Below are 22,140 nucleotides of genomic sequence, written 5' to 3'. Positions count from 1 at the left end.
TCTTTGGCCTGATGTTGCCTCAAAAATATTTTGAAAAATTCACGCTTAGTTGGTCCGATGTTGCCTCAAAAAATATTTGCTAAAATCCATGCTTTCTTCACTGAAAAAATATTTTTAAAAAATCCATGCTTATTTGGTCTGACGTTCCCATATATATTTTTTTTTTTTGATCTGATGTTCCCATAATAAATATTTTTAAAAAAATCCACGCTTTTTTGGTCTGATGTTCCCTCCAAAATATTTTAAAACCCCACTTTGTTTGCTGTGATGACCTCTCGAAAATTCCAATCGGAGTTTTGCCCTCTTTTCTCTGTGTATTATGTTCTGTGTGCTGAATTTTTGTTTGTATAATTTTCTTCAAATGATTCTTATTGTAATTTTGTTATCGTTGTTGTTGTTGTTTTCTTCCTCCTTAAATATATTTGCTCTCCTGATTTGGTAGTACACTGTTTTTGCTGTTATCGTTTTTGTATTGATATTGCTGTTGTTGTTGCTGCTGCTGTGGGGTTTTTCATCTTCTCATATTACTAATAGGCAGCATGTTGATGAAAATGATCTCTATGTGATTCTCTCCGAACTCTTGCTAACTCTTATTGGACTCTCACTGTGTTGTTTAGCTGCTGTCGCTTCTGCAAACAGCCAAAGAATGGTTGGGTTCGTTGGATGCATGGCTAGCTGGTCACAGGTTATTTAGGCGGTTGTGTTGTTGTTTTGTTTGGTATCTCCCAAAGATCAAATAGTCGGTTTTGTTGATGTTGGTGGTGAATTTGTGTATTGAGGAGACTCCTTTAGATCTCTTTCGAGCTCTCTGTGTATTTTCAGTGGACTTGTTTGTGGAGTAGTTGTGCGTCTCTGTGTTGCTGTAAATGTTGTTATGTTCACAGTGCCGAATGTCACCACACTTGCTTGGAGCATTTTTACCAGGTATGGCATGCTCAGGTAGAAAATGTAAAATTTAGTTCTTCGTGTGCTTTTGCGTTACAATATCACAGAAAGACGGATTTCGAGAAAAAGAAAAAATTAACGAAGGGAACGAAAACGATAACACATTACCGCTGCACGAACGGTTTAGACGGAAAAGCGCGTTTTTTTTCTTACTGATGACAGTGTGTGTCAACATTTTTTTGAGAAATGCAAAGAAAATCTATGAAATGTCATGAAAAATCAATGCCAATTGGATAAAATGAATGAAATTTTTACATGAAAAAGAAAGAAAGTTGAGTTGAAATAATTCTAAGTGGAAATATTCTAAGGTCCATATTGATAAAAAGTTTTATCATAAAACAAAGCCTAAGTGAAAGAAGAAATATAAATTTTGCATGCGGAAAATTTCAAAAGGAAAATAAAAGCATAATGAGTGAATTAAAAAATATAACCAATTGTTTAAAAATATAAAGTGTTGCGGCTTTTTGTAAACAAAAAGAGAAGAAAAGAAAAATAACAAAATAAATTGATGTGAGAATTTTTCCAGGAAATATTTGTGCAAAATAAATATATTTTTGAGGAAAATATTTATAGAAAATTACAAATCCAATTCGCAATTCATAGCCAACAAAAATCCTGCCAACAAACAAACCTTACCAACTAACCATCCATCCATCCAGCTAGCCAACCATCCAGCCAGCCATCCAGCCACAATAACAACACCAAAACCAAACCAACAGAGAGCCTAAGAAAAAAAGTTAAGAAAAAGCAAAAAAATTAAAAGGCGAAAAGAAATATTTTTCAACGAGTCAAACGGGTTCTTAACGCTCTACACACAGCAGTGAAATATAACAACAACCAAATACAAAAAATAAGAAAAAATATATACAACAAAAACAACTTTAAACAACTAAAAGTTGCCAGCAAGTTTGGTGTTTATATTCAGTGTTTGTTTGGTTTGTTTGTTTGAATTTTTTTTTTGTTTTTTGCTCACTACACTTCACTTTAGTGGCTTTCTGGTTGGGAAAAATTGGAAAAATATACTACGCCAGCGAGAGATATACGCCACACCGACATATCTACAAAAGGAATACAATCAATTTTTGTTTTGCAAAATTAAAACCCCCATCGCCAGTTCAAAAGCAAATCCAACAGGCAGACAACAACAAAAAAATATGTAGAGCTAAAAGCCTCTCGCCGAAGAAAAGAAGGTAAAGTTTTGTTTATGGTGTCTAAAAACAACAACAAAAGTCAAAATGTCTATTTAAGTGTATGCAAACCGTGACTTATAAGGTGACAATTAAGATTTGTAACAATATCCAGCAAAGGGAATTGAAAATTGCAATATGTTCCATAAAACAAGAATAAACAAATGTGAAATCGATTGTGTAGTGTTTTGAAACAAAAGACTTAAGACACAAACTGCCTACGGTGTGTGAAGTGTATGTATGATAACAAAAATGTGTTTTGTGAGAAACGCAAATTAATTGTAAAATTACTTGCCTAACCATAGATTTTTTCTGTGAAGATCTAAATACTGCATGAGATCCCAATTGGGTATTAAAGGACTGTTAAAGAATAGTGTTTCTTATGGTGGTTCTATTTTGAAGTTAACACAGGGTTTTTGTTCTCCGTGATGAATGAATGGTCAATGATGTTCCATAGAGCTTAGAGAGTTCCATGAAAATGGTTTTGAAATTGTAAATGGAGTTGAAGTGTTGAAAATTTGTTGAAAAATTTGGTCCACAGATATGTGGAAAATGAAAAAGTTTCGTGAATTTTTCGTTATTTTTGTCATATTTGCGATTTAAACGAGAACCTGAAAAGTTTCTTAATATCAAAAATTGTATGTATGAAAAACTCGCAGAATTTCAGATTTTATGCCTTATTGCAAGGAAAGTTGTTTGATTGTGCGACCGTAACAAATACAAGTGCCTTTAAAACATATCAGCCAATTATAGGCTGTAAAGGGGGTTTCCCTGGTGAAAAGTTTTAACAAAACGAAAAATGATTGTCGGTGTATTTCCTTAAATGTGATATTTAAATTTAAACGCATTACGAAACAGTTGGTTGAATATAAAAATATGTGATTCGATTATTTAAATGTATTCTAATCCGAAAACTTCCGAAGAACAAACGTCTTGTTGGCCTGTTTTTTGACACATAATCGGGGGGATGAATCCATAGTCTTCCCCGGCTTCCGCCCGTAGCTAACCAATTTCGCTCCCACTGTAAAACATTTTGTTGTTATTCAAATGTTTGAAGACATCTAAATATGGATTTTAGCTGAAATAAACACATATAGATGTAAAATTCCGTAGTCCAAAATGATGACTTTGTTTCACACAGTCCGAATTGATTGAAATGTTCATGATATGTAATCAACAGTAGGTTGAGGGATTTGACAAACTCTGAATGTTTTGAAGGCGACCACATAAACCCTTGCGGAGCAAAAATATTAAAAATATAAGAATAAAATCCAAATGTTTATACCCTACACCACATTGTGGCAAGGGGTATTATGTCTTCGTGCATTTGTATGTAACATGTGTATGATATGTGTGTATGATTTTTCGTACGTCCGTCTGTCCATGTAATTTTGTTCGCAATCTACAGGTCGCATTTATTATCTAATTTTAATGCAATTTAGAAAATGTCTCTGAATTCAGACTAGAAATAAATTTGCCAATTTATACTAAAATCGGTTCAGATTTGGATATTGGGGTTATGACATTTTGACATTTTTTCTCAAAAATGATTTCCTGTAGTGAGAATGAAGGAACTTTTGCCTAATAATGCCTAAACTAAAGTGAATTTCAATTAATTTCAAATTCGATGAATTTCGTTTTATTATAAAAAAAGGTTCCGCACAAACCACTTTAAAAAATGTTTTTTTTTTGAAAAAATTCTAAGAAACGAAATTTTTTTAATTAATTATTTGAATTAATCGAGCTAACATGGCCTAAGGAATTTGTATTGAGAAATTAATTCTAGCGAAGTACCAAACACTCAACCACTATGCTACGATCCTTTCGCTGATGGTTTAAGCCTGCTCATCAGGCATATTTTGAATGTAAATGGCTAAAAGACAAAGGCTTATTTTGATAACTTCTATTTATACAATCATTTTTACAAAGTTATAGATATGAAGTATTTTTGAAGTCTTTTTCTATATCAAGTCACCCTAGTGTCTTGTCCTGGAATCATTTTCTCAGTACATACACATGCACAATCGAAGGAGGTTTCCTTAATGCATTTTAATGCCCTCCATTTCGGAAGTTTTTGTTGATATCATATTAAGAAGTGTTGATATGATAGGTTGGCAATGACTTAGAACGCTAAGACCTCGACGACATTGTCTGTTTGTTGGAGAGGACCCAGGTTCAAACCTCAGCCGGGGCAGCCGGGCTCTGCTCTGAGTTTTTATTTAACTTTAACTTTTATTCCATTTAAATATTGAAAAAGGTCCTGCACAAACCGTTTTTAATTTTTATGATATATGAAATAAAGTTATATATAATACAAATGATATATATGAAATAATATGAGGATAAATTAGTGAGAAATAAAAGCAGTTATGTCATGTTGGTTATATCGTGTGCTCCTATACTTTGATTTCAAATAAATATCGACTAACAGTGACTTCAAAAATTTTTCCAAAGTTCTGAACAATAAAAACTTTAAAAGTGTTTTGTGTGGAAGATTTTTCTATGAAATCACTTTTTTATTAAGGGCCTGTTTGACTATGTCGAACGAAAATAAAAACGAAAGAAAAACAACTAAAATCGTGTATGATTTCTAAATTTTGTATTTGTTTTAAAGCAAACACAAAGTCAATATTGCCATGAAATCCAAGGTTTAGGTGTTTTTCGTTCGCAATCATTTTCTTTCGACATGGTGAAACAGGCCCTAAGATTTAATGTAATCATAGGTAAAAACTCATCAACATATTATACAGGGATACGAGGTTGTAAAAAAGTCATAACCCTATTGCATATAGCTCGCCACATATATGTTACCCCGACTTTTAAAAAAATTGGAAAATGTCACTGAGTTCGGGCCAGAAATACGTTTGACAAATTATATTGAAATTGGTTCAAATATTGGTATGTCTCCCATATATATATATATATATATATATATATATATATATATATATATATATATATATATATATATATATATATATATGGAAATATATTTCCGTCCGATTTCATTTGTTTGCTGCATCAAACACAAAATTGGACAGACATTTTGTTGAAATTTGGAAAATATGACGCAATCTTGTCTAGGAAAATTTTCGGCATAAGATGAGTTGACCCGCTCTTCTCCGATCGTGATAAAATTTTTTTATAGGTAGATCTCACCTTCCTGATCACGACAATATATAATTTCTTTTTGGGAAATCCATACATCCCGAAATATGGTCCTTTGAAGTTCAAAATATGGTCCTTTGAAGTTCCTTTGGAACTAAGAAAAAATTTTAAAATTTAAAAAAAAGAAAATCTTAAATCCTCGGCCTAAGGCCGTACATTTATAAAAATGAACAATTTAAAGAAAAAAATTTAGCTGAGCGACTCAACTCAATTTGTTCCAAAATTTCTCCAAATTCGGTTGGTCTCGCTGGACTTTGATTCTTTCCTTACTGGTTTAAATTATTTTTTCTAATTCAAGATACGTGTTTTTGTGAGCGTTTTTTTTTTTCATTGGTCGTTAAACCGATCAACGCGTTGCAACGTAGTTTTAAAGGATCATATTTTCATTGACCGTCGACATCATAAAAGTGGATTTTTAAAGAATATTTTTCAAAAACCATCAGTCTCAAAAACGTGAATTTTCAAAAAAAATATTTTTCATTAGAAATCAACCTCATTGATTTTTACATTCTTCCTTTGCAAAAAGCCTCATAAACCTGAACTTTTAACAAATGTTTTTAATGACCATACATCCGTCCCTTATGCTTGAACTTTTAAAGAGTTTTTTTCAGCGACATGCAGCCCCTTATTCATGGATTTTTAACGAATTTTTGTATCAAACGTGGATTTCGAGAATATTTATTTCATTGGCCATCAGTCTCATAAACGTGGATGTTTAAAGATTTGTTTTATTGTTCATTAGCTTCATAAACGTAGATATTTAGAGAATATATTTTACGTGAATAATTATTGAACAGACGCTAGAATGGAGAACACCTCTTTATTTAGTTTTCGTAGACTTCAAAAAAGCCTTTGACTCAATAAGAAGGTCTGAAATATGGAACGCACTAAAAGCGAAAGGCGTGCCTATGAAATTAATTAAAATAATCCAAGGCCTATACAATAATGCAGAAACTTGCGTTCTACACAGAGGCAGAAAAAGCGAATACTTTTATACCAATGCAGGGGTAAAACAAGGATGCCCTCTCTCACCTCTCTTATTTGCAGTAGTTCTTGATGGAATTATGATTAAAATATGCGAAAAGAAACGTGGCATTGTATGGGGTTTCAACAATCGCCTTGAAGACCTGGACGTCGCGGACGATATATGTCTCTTGTCCCATAAATTCAGCGATATGCAAAGTAAACTGGACGACGTGACTGTGCTTGCAAAGAAAGCTGGACTGGAAATAAACATTGATAAAACAGAGGCAATGCGAATAAACACCACCAGTGACAACGCATTTAATATCAAAAACAAAACCTTAAAATATGTAGACAATTTTTGCTACCTCGGGGTTACTATGTCATCAGAAAATGGTGTAGAAGAGGACGTTGACAATAGACTTAAGAAAGCTAGATCCGCATTCGGAAGACTCAGCAAAACTTGGCGATCAAACCAAATATCGTATAAAATAAAACTGCGTTTGTTTAATGCATGTGTGAAATCCACATTGCTTTACGGAAGCGAAACTTGGTCCGTAACAAACGCCATAACACAAAAACTCCAGGTATTCGTCAACAAATGCCTCCGGATAATAAGCAAAATATTTTGGCCCAACAAAATCTCAAACCCCGCACTATACCAGATGGCAAATGAAGAACCAATCGCCCGGCAGATTGCAAAGAGAAAATGGAAATGGATAGGGCATACGTTGCGAAAACCACACAATAGCATTTCCAGGATGGCTTTGGAATGGAACCCACAAGGAAGCAAAACCCACAAGGCCGCCCAAAAATTACATGGCGCAGAACCATACTCAATGAGCTGAAGAAAGCAAACACAACTTTAGATGATATCAAAATATTATGTAACGATAGAATAAGGTGGAACAATCTTTTAGAAGCCCTAGGTTCCCAAGTGGAATAATAAAGGAAAAAAAAAATATTTTACGTGAACATCAGCCAGATGAACGTGGATTTTTAAACAATATTTTTCACTCGATCACCAACCTCATAAATTTGGATTTTTAAAGAGGATTTTTTCTTTTTAGTACTACATACACATGGGCCACCATTCTGATACTCAACACCACAGCTTGTCGGCTTTAGTTTTCCATGGATAGAAATATTTATTTAAAAAAAGTTTCTAGTTCCGAAAACTCAGAATTTAAAAAATCCAAGTTGCCTCTAAAAGGATTTTAAAATTATTTAAAAAATCCACGTTGCCCCTAGAAGACTTTTATTTTTTTTAAATCACAGTTGACTCCAGAAGTCTTTTAAAATTATTTAAAAAACCACGTTGCCTCTAGAGGCTTAAAAAAATCTTTAAAATATCCACGTGGCCTCTAGAGGCTTGGGAAAATTCTTTAAAAAATCCACTTTGCCTCTAGAAGCTTAGAAAAATTCTTAAAAAATCCACGTTGACTCTATAAGGTTCAGCAAATTCTTTAAAAAATCCACGTTGCCTCTAGAATGTTAAAAAAAAATCTTTAAAAAATTAACGTTGCCTCTAGAAGTTCCAAAAATTCTTTAAAAAATCCACGTTGCCTCTAACAAAATAAACGTAGATATTTAAAGAATATATTTTACGTGAACATCAGCCAGATAAACGTGGATTTTTAAACAATATTTTTCACTCGATCATCATCCTCATAAACATAGATTTTTAAAGACGATTTTTTCTTTATCGTTTTACAGAGAAATGGGCCACCAATCTGATACTCAACACCACAGCTTTTCGACATACGTTTTTGATGGATTGAAATATTTGTTTAAAAAAACAGTTTCTGGTTCGAAAACTCAGAATTTAAAAAAACCAAAATTGCCTCTTGAAGGCTTTTAAAATTATTTAAAAAATACCCGTTGACTCTAGAAGTCTTTTAATTTTTTTTCCCCCTTTGACTCTAGAAGGCTTTTAAAATGATTTAAAAAATCCACGTTGCCCCTAGAAGGCTTTTAAAATTATTTAAAAAAATCCCCGTTGCCTCTTAAAAGCTTTTAAATCTATTTAAAAAACCACGCTGCCTTAGAGGCTTTAAAAAATTCTTTAGAAATCCATGTTGCCTCTAGAGGCTTGGGAAATTTCTTTAAAAAATCCACTTTGCTCTAGAGGCTTAGAAAAATTCTTTAAAAAATTCACGTTGCCTCTAGATAGTTCAACAAATTCTTTAAAAAATTCACGTTGCCTCCAGATAGTTCAACAAATTCATTAAAAAATCCACGTTGCCTCTAGAATGTTCAAAAAATTCTTTAAAAAATCAACGTTGCCTCTAGAGTCTTGGGAAAAATCTTTAAAAAATCCACGTTGTCTCTAGAATGTTCAAAAAACTCTTTACAAAATCCACGTTGCCTGTAGAAAGTTCCAAAAATTATATAAAAAATCCACGTTGCCTCTAGAAGGCTCAAAAAATCGTTAAAAATCCACTTTGCCTCCAGAACGTTCAAAAAATACTTTAAAAAATCCACGTTGCCTATAGAAGATTTAAAAAGTTTTTTAAAAAATCCACGTTGCCTATAGAAGATTTAAAAAGTTTTTTAAAAAATCCACGTTGCCTATAGAAGATTTAAAAAGTTTTTTAAAAAATCCACGTTGCCTATAGAAGATTTAAAAAGTTCTTTAAAAAATCCACGTAGCTTCTAGAAGATTCAAAAAATTCTTTAAAAAATCCACGTTGCCTCTAGAAGGTTCAAAAAATTCTTTAAAAAATCCATGTTGCTTATAGAAGATTCAAGTTCTTTAAAGAATCTACGTTGCCCCTAGAAAGTTCAACAAATTCTTTAAAAAAATCCACGATGCCCGCAGAAGGTTTAACAAATTCTTTAAAAAAAATCCACGCTAGCTCAATAAGGTTCAAAAAAATCTTTAAAAAAATCCACTTTACCTCAAAAAGGTTCAAAAAATCTTTAAAAACTTCACGTTGCCTATAGAAGATTCAAAAAGTTCCTTAAAAATCCACGTTGCCCCTAGAAGGTTCAAACAATTCCTTAAAAAATCCACGTTACTTCAAGATGGTTCAAAAATTTCTTTAAAAAATCCGCGTTGTCCCTAGAATTCTAGAAAATTTGTTAAAAAAGGAATATTTCTTAGCTGCAATCACCTTAATAAGCGTACATATTAACATTTGTTTTAAAAATAAACATTTACACTTGATATTTTAGAGAAAAAATATAAAATAAATAAGTAAGAACAAAAGTTCGTTTTTCGAAAGACCTGCTTTCGATAATCCTTGTCGATCCCCTATCTCTTGTTGTTTTTATTTCGCTGATAAGCGCTAGGAAACTAAAGAAACAAAAAAGAATATGCGGTCAAAATAATGGAAGGTGTAGACAAAGGGTGTTGTTGAAGGGGGCTATTTCTTTCTTATTTCTGAAAATATGAAGTTTTTACACATTTCTAAAGAAAACAAGTATGATAGAAACAGTCGTCTTTGGAGTGAATTTTGGAGTGGATTTACCTAAAGGAATAGACCGACAGAGTCCATCTTCGAAGTGCATCTTATTTTTGGATTTATTTCTATCAACAACCAACTAATTTAGTTTACAACAGTAGGGTTTTTTAGAAGGTTGGGGTCATTACGTCCGAAAACCTTGCCTTGCGCAAGGAAAACATATCGTTGTAATGAAATATGACTTTCAAAACAATTCTCAAAGAAAACAATTCTCAAACTGTACTTCTCAATATTATGAACTTTTTTGAGGGAATTGAAATAAATATTTCATGTGCAAAGTTTAGCCCACTATAAATCAATCTTGTAAATTTGTAATAATTGCAAAACACTACAAAATGATACGATATATGACTTTAAGCAGCACCTGTGCTAAAAAATTTTGAAACTTTGTGTGGGAGTTTACTGAAGGAGTGGAAAGGTGTAGTCCCTATCCGAAACAAATATAAATATTGAAAATTCTCTATACTCTATATTGCAGACAATTTATTTCAATAAAAAATAATAAAATAAAATTTGCTCGGGTCACCCTTTCACTTGTAAAGCCCTAAAAGTCAAATTTTCACGAATTTTTTCTTAACTAAAGAAACTAGATTTTAATGTTAGTTAGTTTTCGAGCAACAGTTGAAACCAATTTCAAAATTTGAAGTATTTTGAGAAAAACACAATATTTTTCTGCCATTCTAAAGCTCATATCTCAAGCAATACTGTTCTAATCGACTTGAAACTCTTACCACATATTCTATGTTACTTATACTTTAAAATAAGCCAATAAAAAATTTTCGCTATTCTAAAATTTTTAATTGGGAGTCTCCCATTATTTATAATTGTCAATAAAACAAAATTGAGTAAAAATAAATAAAAAATAAACATATATAATAAACAAATTATGAGTTTCTTAACCCAACACGTAAAGGTAAAATATTTAAATATTTTTTTATTTGCAATAAACTTTGCTGCTGACAATAAAAAAAATATTTACCTTTGTCAATACATTAAAAATATGTATGTCCGTATGCATATCAATAAAATCTCCATATAACAAGATAATAAAATATTGTAATTTCCTAGGAATTTTTAGCATAATCAAAAGATTAAATTTAATAAGCTATAATGCATAAAATTCTATAAACAATTATCATCATACGTGGCAGGCAAAACGTTCGTTGTATGTTTAGTCAGAAACAAAAGACTTAAGGCACAAACTTTACTTTCCATGAATTTTTACAACTAGCTAGAATAATAAAAGATTTCAAATTCTCCAAAATATTCTAATGATGAAAACAGCTTGTTTATTAAGTCTTTCTATTTTTATGGCACACTGATGTGACATGACATTCTTTTTACGATGTAATAGGAGCTAAATGGATTTTCATTTAAAGCTTGTTTTATGAAAATTTATGATACATTCGAATTATGGTAATGAAATGTTAGTTAGTTTGCAGTGTACACCAAAAGGGGAAAACTATTTTCAAATTACTGATATTTGATATCGATATTTATTGCTCACATATCAAATTACCGTAATGAAATTGCTTTATCTATTTTAAATGTTCGGTTTAACCTTTTAAATTTTCCAGCCATAAATGTGGCATTTTAAATGACATTTTTTTCTATCAGATGTGTATAAAGGTTTTTTTATAATCGCTTAATCAAACAATTAATTTTGACCTCGTTAAGATAATCTAAAAGTAAAGTAAAAGTATTTTATTTCGGATTTTGAGGCTTTGACAAGCCGTAAAATAACGGATTAATGCCATTTTGAGAGTAGTAAAATATATTTTCTAGTTGTAAAATTTTCTTTTATTTCATTATTTCCCCATAAATCGTATGTTAATCTCTGGCGGGTAAACGGGATGACAATTTGATGACTTTTAGGACTGCATTGATAAGTGAAAATAACGTGTGGTGAAGTAGTTTTAAATATATGAAGGATTATTTGGAAATTTATAATTAGTGACTGATGTATGGATTTTGGTCATAAATTGTTCAAATTCATCGGAAATAAGCCTAAGTCATTTGCTATTATACCCTCAGAATTATGGCTAAAGAGGACATAACAACACGGGCATTTAGCGCACAAGGATGCTGTGCATACCATTGCACCACAGTGGCACCAGCTCGGCTCTTTCTTGGATTCAAAGCGGGCGAGGTTGCAACTTTTACAAAAACCCTTTCCTGCTTTTATTATGATATAGCGGTTCTTTATATGCAAACATGAATGCATGTATGTACATATGTATGTGTGTATGTTCAATTCACTTACACCAAACATAGAAAGTCTTTAAAGAATTTTTTATCAAGCACTTAATTTTTCCCCGTTAAAATTCATAAAATCAATCAATGTAACCCCTCTCTTCAATAAAAAACAAAAGAAAACAACAAAAAGCTTTCCAACAAATCATTGGGAAATCAAAATAAAAAAGTCTTTTCACTGCCACCATCACCATCATATCCGAGGCAAAAGAATGATTCAAATGGCGCCTGCAAGACCATGACTAAACATTAAAAGGAGAATGATTGATTTCCCCTACAACATGTTGTCATTGGCATTAGTTTGATTAGCTTGTCTTTGTTTTTTCTTTTTCGCTTCACCTTTTTCATCATCCAAGAGAAAATCATTGTTTTTTCTAGATTTTCTTTTGGCATCAAATCAAGCATCAATTCTAGATGCCATAGAGGCGCACCATCAACACATCATAAAATAGGCATTACATTTTTACCACCCGTCTGGTCTGTAATTCTGGTAATTTGAGTAATTTATTTCGTATGCGAATACGACAACGGCGGCGGTGTAGCTTCCCTCCATGCATCCCACACTGAAGCCACAAAGTGGTATTTTTGCCATTTCACAAATGGTGGCATCTGCATATGGTCGGTCGGCGGCGGGTCGCCGCCATGAGATTTTTGCATGCAGTCAATTTATGGGAAAAGTAGACAAACATAAATCGGTTCCATTCATTGAATTCGAAAGACATTTAAAACTTTTATTCAATTCAACACGCAACTATAAAAAGAAATAAACTGGGGGAAAAGAGCGCTTAAATAAAATCGCAAAAGATGGTGTTTGTTTTTGTTTGAAGAGGGGGAGAGGGGGCGAATTACTCCTACCACCAAGCATGTGACATGGGTGTATTGACCACCTCGTACGTACATACATACGTTTGTGTGTCTTTAAACATTTGGACTTGGAGCCTAGATTAAATTGCATCTAATGCTAGCTGTGTTGTAAAATATAAGTTTCTGTTGTAGCTTTTTTTTCTTTAGCCAATAAAGTTTATGAAAATTGAAATAACTTGTGTATGTCTGCCTACCCAGTTAGTATTCAAATGAAATATGAGTGAAATCCCGGTGGCACTACCATGTTGAAAACTGTCAATGCCAATACATTTGGAAATGAAATGAAAGAAAATTTTAATTTCGATAGAAAATTATTTTTGTTTTTTTTTTTTTTGAAATTCATACATTTTTTATGAGAAAATTAAGCTGAGAAAATAAGCTAGAGAAATTGTAAATACTGTCCGCAAAAAGGGGTAAGATTTTGGTAGTTTAATATGCTGGCTTTTTAATAAATTATCGCTGTATTAATTTATGAATTAGTTCAGTATAAATGGAAGATAGACTGCAAGCGCATGTTTCATGTCGTTCTTCGGTCAATAATAATATTTACGTGCTGAAAACCAAACCTCAGCTGCGGATGTTTACTGATCGTTATCAGCTTCAATCACTTCATTCAAAATCACAGTCTTCCTTTCTATGACCACAAGCTACATTCCAATTTGGAAGTAAAACTTCAGACATTATCTTTTTAAACCAGGGGCGAGCTTCTTTGCTTTTTTGTATAGTGAGGGCGCCCACTGAGTTGTTTTTGCATTTGCTTCTCTCCCTCACGTACAGTGTAAGTGTACATAAACAAACGATGAATATCATGTGGTTGTTGTTTTTTTCACCCATGCATAGGCATATGCTTTAGTATTGATGGAAATATTGTGGTCGACACTGTTTTAAACGCATGTCAATATAACAAAAACAATCTAAGCAAACAATCCGTCTTCAGTGGGCATAATTCCCTACTTAATTCGAGCGTTAGAACGTTCCCTAATCTGATCAAAGGCTAAGTTAAATAAATTCATTAAATTTGTTGTGCATTTAAATTTTATTTAACTGGGCATCCGTCTGGAGGAATTTACGACTTTCTTCCTTCCCGAAGACAAGCTGTAGTAAAAACCGGTACATTTTCTTTAGTGCGGTAGGTGTATGAAGAAGTGACTATTAATGTTTGGAACAATTTTTGATCCATATCTCGGGAAGGTATAAAAAGAACAATATCCTACACATCAAGCACCACGATCGTCTCATAGTGCTTGATGTGTAGAACTTCGCTAGATATCATTGTTTTCAATATAATCTCCTTAGGTCATATAGCTCGATTTATTAAATTAAAAAAAATATTTTGTTGTAATGAGAATCATAAGGATTATAGATTCCGATAGGAATGGTTTCAATTATATGTAATTTCACTTCGATCGTTTTTTGTTTTAGCTTTTTCAGATTCCGATCGATTTTGGGGAATTTTGAAAATCGCATTATTTAGTTTAAATATGGCAACATCAGAGGAATCAAAAGAATCAAAACAAAAACCATATGATTAGAAAATACTGTAGAAGTTGGAATTGTCAAAAATATTATGTGTGCTAAAAGAAAGTTAATTTTTACAAAATGTCGGAAGGTTTATATTGTTTCTGTTATTGAGGCGCAAAGTAATCAACATAACACACGGTGCTTTTTGCTTTTTGCGGATTCTGAAACTACAATGTTCATAGATAAGAAAAATCAATCCGCATAGTTAGTTAAAGCAGACCGTACCTGACATTGTTTTATTAGGAGACGATACAGCCAGTGAATTGTCCCAATTTGAACTTCTATATCTCAAAAACGACAAAACCTACGAAAATACCATAAAGATCAATCTTGTAGAGAATTTTCACAGCTACAACACTTTCCTCTATCCCATTTCGATAGAACTTGCGGTTTCCAAGGAAAATCGTGAAAATTTAAAAAAACCCTTAAAAATGCCAACATGAATCGCGATTTATTTAAAAAGCGCTCCGGCGATTTTTTTTGTTTTTTGATTTTTCTCATCTGTGAACATTGTAGTTTCATAATCCGCAAAAACTTCTCAGGCACCTTCCATTTAAAGTCGCTTTTTACATATAGTTAATTTCTGTTTGGAGAAAAAAAAACGGTTTTCACGAAAAAATTGTGTGAAGAAGCTAAATACGGAATCAATTTCACTTTCGATCGGAATTCGTTTCTGTGACATGCCTGTATATTAGGGTAACCCCTCCCGATTTTCAAAATTTTCAAGGTTTTAGACACATTGTCACCGTATAGATTTAATAAATAGGGCTAACGGTACTGACTATTTTTTTATATTTCGTGGGTTCTTTTTCACATTTTTGGACCAAAATACGGGTACAAAAGTTTCATTCAGAAAATTATTGATACACCGTATCGTAAACCGTATAAACTAAAAACACTAATTATTCAATTTTTCTTAATTACAACAGATATTGGAACGTATAAAAATTCGGGCCATCCGACCTTAACACATTTTTACTTGTTTATCTTTTCATATCATTGGCCATTATATCGAAAACATTTCAGAAACATTCTCAAAGAGCCCTCAAATTTAATTTAATCAAAATTATTTTTTTTTCTTGTGGGGTAGTTACCGAAATGGGTGGAATCTTATCTAAGTTTGGAAGAAATATTTTTATTCCCTCAACCTTTAGGCTAAAGAGGGTATATACACTTTGATACGACCAAAAATGTGCCTCATCGAAATAATGGTTTTAGACCCCAAGTATGTTTGGACGAAATGTGTTTCAGACAATTTAGAGTTAATTTAGCAATGTCCGTCCGTCTGTCTGTCTGGCTGGTGCGCACGATAACTCTCGAACGGATCAATCGATTCGGTTCAAATTTTGGGTATCGAAATATTTTGTCCAGATTTGATTTAAGTTCGAAGATGGTCCTCCTTCAGGTACCTCGCCCACAAAAGTTCAAAAATATTCGGAAAAATTCTCCGCACGATAACTCTTGAAGGGAGTAACCGAATTAGTCCATACTTTGCACATCGTGACATTTCTACCAGACATAGATGAGGTTCAAATATGGACCCTATTGGTCCACTCTTTCGGGTACCTCCCACACAAAATTTTGCTTAAGTGCAGTTTAAAGCCTGCTCTCCAATCGCTTTGATTTTTGTTGCAGCCACTTGTATTCACTACCCCCATTACGACGATATAATTTTTTTCAGGAGCAAGTCCATACTTCCTCAGAAATCAGCACAAAAACTGCAAACAACCCATATAATACCATGTGTCGTAGCTGGAGCGCACGATAACTCTCGAACGGATCAACATACAGTATAATCTCGATAATCCGGACACCACATGTTTCGGCGGTGTCCGGATTATCGAATTGTCCGGATTACCGAGTAGTAACGAAAACATATAATTTTGTAAGTTTAAATCATTATAACGGACGTTTACTAGATAATAATTTGACTTCTAAGGTAAACCAATTCATATTAAGCAAATGTGATGGGTTGCGACCATTTTTAGACTGGGAGCAGCTTTCCTAGCTACCAAATTATTACGTATATTCCTCCAGCGTAATTTAGGTGACATACATATGCTGATGTTTACGAGAATGTACGTATGTTCTAGAAAGTTGTTTATTGTAACCTTAAGCACATTTTTGTAGTTGACTTTATTCTTAAATTTTGGACGGTTTGCATATATGGACCAGAATCGGAAGGAAACGTATAAAAATCTAACTTTTTCCAAAGTTATTTTCGAAATTGTCAGTCTTAATCCCATAGTCTTTGTTTTAATATTTTATTAAAACAACTATAATTTATTAGTGGGAAAATTGGCGATGTTTACCAAGGGGTAAGGCAGGGAAGACTATAGTTTCGCATTTCGCCACAGATCCTCATCAGCTCCCTTGTTTTTAGTTTTTCAACAAAAAACGAAATCCGAAACTATAGTATTCCCTGCCTCACCCCTTGGTAAGCATTAAGTAAGTTTGGTAAGTTTTAATAAAATATTAAAACAACGACTATGGGATTAAGCCTGACTATTTTGAAAAGCAAAATAGAAGTCGCCATTCCAAATAAAAAAAAAACGCCAACTCTCCTAATTTTCTAAAGTGTTTAGCTATTCCAGAAAAATGTTTACTGATATTTATGCTACATTATTACAGTTGATTGTTCACTCGAATTTAGTATCTATGGATTAGAGCCAGAGAAACAAGGATACAAATCGCATTCTTTTGCTTTTTTGAATTTTCTGCAGAACCGTTTATATTAGATTTTGGCCTTGAAGATGAGGTTTGCTTGTTTTTATGTGTTCACAAATTTTGTTCTTTATGAGAAGAGCTACGAGAGTAAATAAAATTTCGTAACAGTTCGGAAAATGTGATGCTTACAAAATGGTCCCTTTTGACATCAAGGCCACAAATATTTGGAAACCTATAACTGCAAAATTTGATGAGATAGGGAAAAACGGCGAGACACGTGTCTTCCCTTTTTTGGTCTTCTATCACGCTGCGTTGTCAGAATATGGTTAATTTATATACATGGTCTCTACTTGTTTCCTCGTTCAGCTCAATAAAAACTAAGCTATTAATTCAAACGTTTTAAACGTTCTAGGTAAAATATCCTTGGAGTACATTACATCCTCCTGAGGGAGTTTCTCACTAATCGAAGGGCTAATGAACTAATTCCCTTAGAAAAAAAGACCACGCAAACCGATTTTCAGGAAAAAAGCCTACACAACACTATGTTTTAAATTATGTTGCTTCATTCGACAGTTTCAGGTAGTTCCATATCGGCATCTTCCTGGCTGTATAACTGAGTCAACTGCGGCTAGCTAGTTTTGGCTAGTTTTGGAGATAAAACTCTGAAAAACTTAATTTTTCATATTTATTATTTATATTGCTATAGCTAAGAAAGAAATCGTCAATGAAATAAATAAGATTATAATGTTCAAAATAGGAAAAAACTATTGATGTCCGGATTATCGAGATCAAAAAAATATGTGATGTCCGGATTACAGAGTCTACAATGTAAAAATTTATAGTGTCCGGATTACCGCGTTATCCGGATTAACGAGTGTCCGGATTATCGAGACTATACTGTATTTGGTTAAAATTTTGGGTCCTTCAATATTTTGTCCAAACTTAGTTTAAGTTCGAAGATAGATCATATCGGTCCACTCCTTCCGGTACCTCCCCCACAAAGGTTCAAAAATTTTCGCCAAGATTGTGGGCATGATAACTTTAGGATGGAGTAACCGAATTGAGTCAAACTTTGCTATTGGTAATAGTACTTTCAGGCATATATCGGGTTCTAATATGGACTATATCGGTCCACTCATGTCGGTACCTTCCACACAAAATTTGGAAAAAGTATAGTTTAACAACTCCTCTCTGATCTTATTAATTTGTGAAGCAGCAGGTTGAACTTGCGGCCCCTGTTACGACGTTGTATTTTTTTTTCGTGGGCAAGTCCATACTTTCTTTCATAAAGGTCCAGAAAATCCTACCGGAACCACCTAAACTGGCTAATGTGTAAAATAACCCTTTAAGAGAGAAATCGATTTAGCTCAAACTTTGTAAATTGAAAAGTAAATTTGTAATATATTTAAATTCAGAAAATTAAGTACAAAATATTTAATTATATAGTCTGTAAGGTAAATATCTATAGAGTAATGAAATAAAATTATTTGCTACAGATTTGTATTAGGTCCGAATATGTACTACATCGGATCACTCCTACGGGTACACCCTACCCAAAGCTTGGAAAAAATTCACTCGTCTTGGATCATTCTGAATTTTGTTGCAACATGTTGTTTTTTGCGGCCCTTTCCATCCTGGAAAATTTTTCCAACAACTAAAAAACCTACAGAACGTATTGTTTTAACTTTTTTTCTCCGGGTACGTGGCTGAGAGTATATTTCTGTCGGCTCAGCTGACTGATACTTTCTTACTTGTTATATACAAAGTTTGTTACTCCCTTCCAGAACTATTGTGTTAACCAGCCGGACAGACAGAGAGATGAACGAAAATACATGGTTAGATTAGATTGTATATTGTTTGAAATGTTTTAAGTCTTTAGGATGGGGCACATTTTGGCTCGGGGTAAATTCATAACCATAAGTTTGAAGGTATGCAGAAATATCTACACTGGGAATTTGGATATCCTAATCCTGTGTATTTATCCGTGGGGAGGTCAGCTTCGAATATGGGATATATCCACGGTTAAGTGTGGCCCAAATATAACGTTACCTTATGAATGTCCCGTTTGTCTCAAAATGTCACAAACGGTCCGAATTAGCTAACATTTGGAATTGTGTTCCTTGTGGTCAAAACAATGTGGACATAGGATCAATTTTAGGACCCGTTTTCATGTATTTTGAAATCTTTTCATCAACGCTTTCTTCCAAAACTGTGCATTTTGTGTTCAAAGTGGTCAAAAAACCTTCTCCACGTTTTGGAATAGACCCTGTATAATGGTACCGCCCCGATTTCAGACAGTTTGAAGCTTTAATCGACATTTTCGGCCCAAATTGGATGTAGTTTTGCATTCAGGGTTCAAAGTGGTCTAAAATGAACTACACCAAAAGTTGTGGATATACGTCCAAGTTTGGGAAATACTATGCAATTTTGGTCTAAATTGACTGTTGACATGTAGGATTCATAGTGATCAAAACACTATTCCACTTAAAATTGTGGATATAGGATATAGCACCCCTGTATCGGCACCGCCGCTGGTAAAAAGTCAAAAAAGCAAACAATAAAACTGAGAAATGTTTTCCAATGTATCAAACTAATATTTTGTTTTTACTTTGTTGTTGTTGTAAATATTCTCTCAGCTATTCACTATCAAATGCAAGAATCTTTGCAGCATCAGATTTTAAGAAAATTTTTGCAAAATATCTAGCTTCAAACTCCAAACGCCCGTTGTAGCAAGCTCATACGCCATGTCGATTGTTGCAGTCAAAATCAATTTTTCAGAATTTTTGGACAAAATAAGCTAAGTGCCAATTTTGAAAAATGCTATCAGTAGGCATCGAATTTTTGCATACTTTTGAAATTTACCGTTCACAAGTTTGGACAAAATAGTACAAAGTGCAAAATTTGGTTCGAATCGGTTGACCCGTTCGAGAGTTATCGGCGCATCCGCCAGCCCCAGACGTATAGGCGTCGGACGAACAAGACTCCTTTGACTCCAAATTATATGTAACGCATTCGACGATGCACATTTTTGGTCGTATTAAAGTGTAAATACCCTCATCAGCCTAAAGGATGAGGGTATAAAAACGATGCTGTCTGAAAAAAGAGAGTCCCAGTTGGTAGTTAGAAATATCGGTTCCTACAAGGAAATTTTGCGTTGAACAAAACTGTTCCAGAAACATTTGACCAATATGAAAACTGTCTTTTTTTCTTTTTTTGACAAAGTAGCGTTTTCTTAACCTTGGAACTGATCTCCCTACTTTACATGGTTCTCCATCGAAAATCATAATTCGCTTGGCTTCGTTTCACTTTGAGTGGCGTTTATTGGACGCAACGCGAGGTCTTGTTGTATTAGTCTTAGGATGTTTGCAATTTCAAATGGGATAAAGTTCGCTCTATTTTGTTGTTTCTTAGTACGTTTGTCTTTCAAGAGTGGTTTGATTGTCATCGTGTTGCAACTTTTACCACAATGAATGTCCTGAGAAATGTCGACGGTGGAAAGGCCATCGACTTTCTACTTCGTAATCGGCAAAGGAGACCCACATTATTGAGTTAAAATGGAGATTGGCCTCCATTCCAATTTTTTTTTGTCATTCCAAATTTTTAATATTTTCCCTTTCGAGTGGCACACCGTGGCACACCTGGAATCCTCTGATTCTCAGTGTAGACAACATCAACAATTTTCAACGGTGGTTAAAACCGGTGTAAACGCCGAAAACGTCATCAACTTATTTTTGCACGGCAAATTCAGATATTACAATTGTTTAAGGCAGCGTGGAGTACACAGTGGTCCCACTCGTATGGAAAGGAGTGCCAAAAAAGTTCTAATCGAGCTACCGCCTCGGAAATTTAAACATAGTTTTATAACGAGCCCAAAAGAGAGAAAACAAATTTTAATGGAAGAAGGTTCACTTTTAGGTGTAGCCCCCATATGAAGTTGCCGCCCGATTTTTTTATATTTTGATTTTAGCCAAATTTTCCAACCGATTTGGCTGAAGTTTTGCATTTTGAGTTCTGAGTTGACAGCATACCTCCTTGCAAAAAAATTTCAATATAGGTCCACATTTAAGTATAGCTCCCATATAAACGTACCTCCCGATATTCGGTATTTTGACGATTTTACAGGCGTGGTATACGGGGAATAACTTACAGGGTGGCAGTTGGGGGCAGCTGGATTTTTCTTATCGTAAACTAGAGACTTTCCTCTGTATTTTAAAAAAAATTATGGACTTGCTCCTACGGGCCTACGTTAGTGCAACTCAACATAAATTTATAGTAATGATATTAAATATAGTCATAAGTCATTAACAAAGAATTTTTTAAGGAAGTTAGAAAACGAATTTTTAATTTGATTTTTCGGAAGAATACTGTCAATGCCATCAACTATAAGTTTCATTTTGGAAATTAAACATTTACCTCTTAAATTGTTTATAATTTCACTCCTAAACTACGAATGCTTTGCAGATCTATTTTTCGTTTTTAAAGCACCACATACAAATCTCAACTTCTACGACTTAACTTGACTTATTACCGCTGTAAATTGGCAAAAATAATACTGGATATTAAAAATTTAATGTGTATAGAGAATATTTATTTCAATTGCAATCACATTTGTCGCAATAAATTTTTCGGTTTTTGTCTACGGGCGGAGTAGTCCAAATTAACGCCTGGTCGGCTAATGCCAACTGAACCATGCTTTTTCAACAACATGCCTACCATAAGAGAAAGAATGCTACACAAATTGTTCTTCAAAACTCATGTGTCATGAGATATGCCTTGTCCTTTAAGGGTCGTTTGTGGAATTTTTTTCTTCTGGGTTGAACTTTATGCGCTGAATGAGTCATATCTTATGCTATCAGTTGCTTACCTACATTATTTATCTAATTTGATACATAAAATATTTATAAAGTTATCATTGATTTTTAGATTCATATGACAGCATCAATTATATTTGAAGTATTTATTTCAAGAGAGCAGCACCATTAACGTCATGAATACAAAAAATTACATACGAAAGAAAATGCCCAAAATTCACATTATATTTTAGTAAATATTTCCTTAAGGGAAAGGTTATAAAAATGTTGAAACATTAGGTGTTGTGTTGCTTT

The 22,140-nt window shown here is 33.4% G+C and overlaps 1 protein-coding gene across 1 annotated transcript in view; it reads left to right on the top strand.

The window, feature by feature from the left end:
* Window positions 1-897: 897 nt before the first annotated feature.
* ds (dachsous cadherin-related 1) overlaps window positions 898-22,140 on the top strand; it is a 644,900-nt gene continuing 623,657 nt past the window's right edge. The window contains exon 1 of the mRNA XM_073971174.1: window positions 898-2,135. The gene's annotated coding sequence lies outside the window, so the exon portion shown is untranslated. The remainder of the gene's footprint in view (window positions 2,136-22,140) is intronic.

This window comes from Musca autumnalis, unplaced genomic scaffold, assembly GCF_047663935.1.
Source record: "Musca autumnalis isolate F117 unplaced genomic scaffold, ASM4766393v1 scaffold_2, whole genome shotgun sequence".
In the NCBI taxonomy this organism is placed as follows: Eukaryota; Metazoa; Arthropoda; class Insecta; order Diptera; family Muscidae; genus Musca; species Musca autumnalis.
The sequence above is the reverse complement of the archived record's forward strand: the minus strand, read 5'-3'. Positions and strand labels throughout refer to the sequence as shown.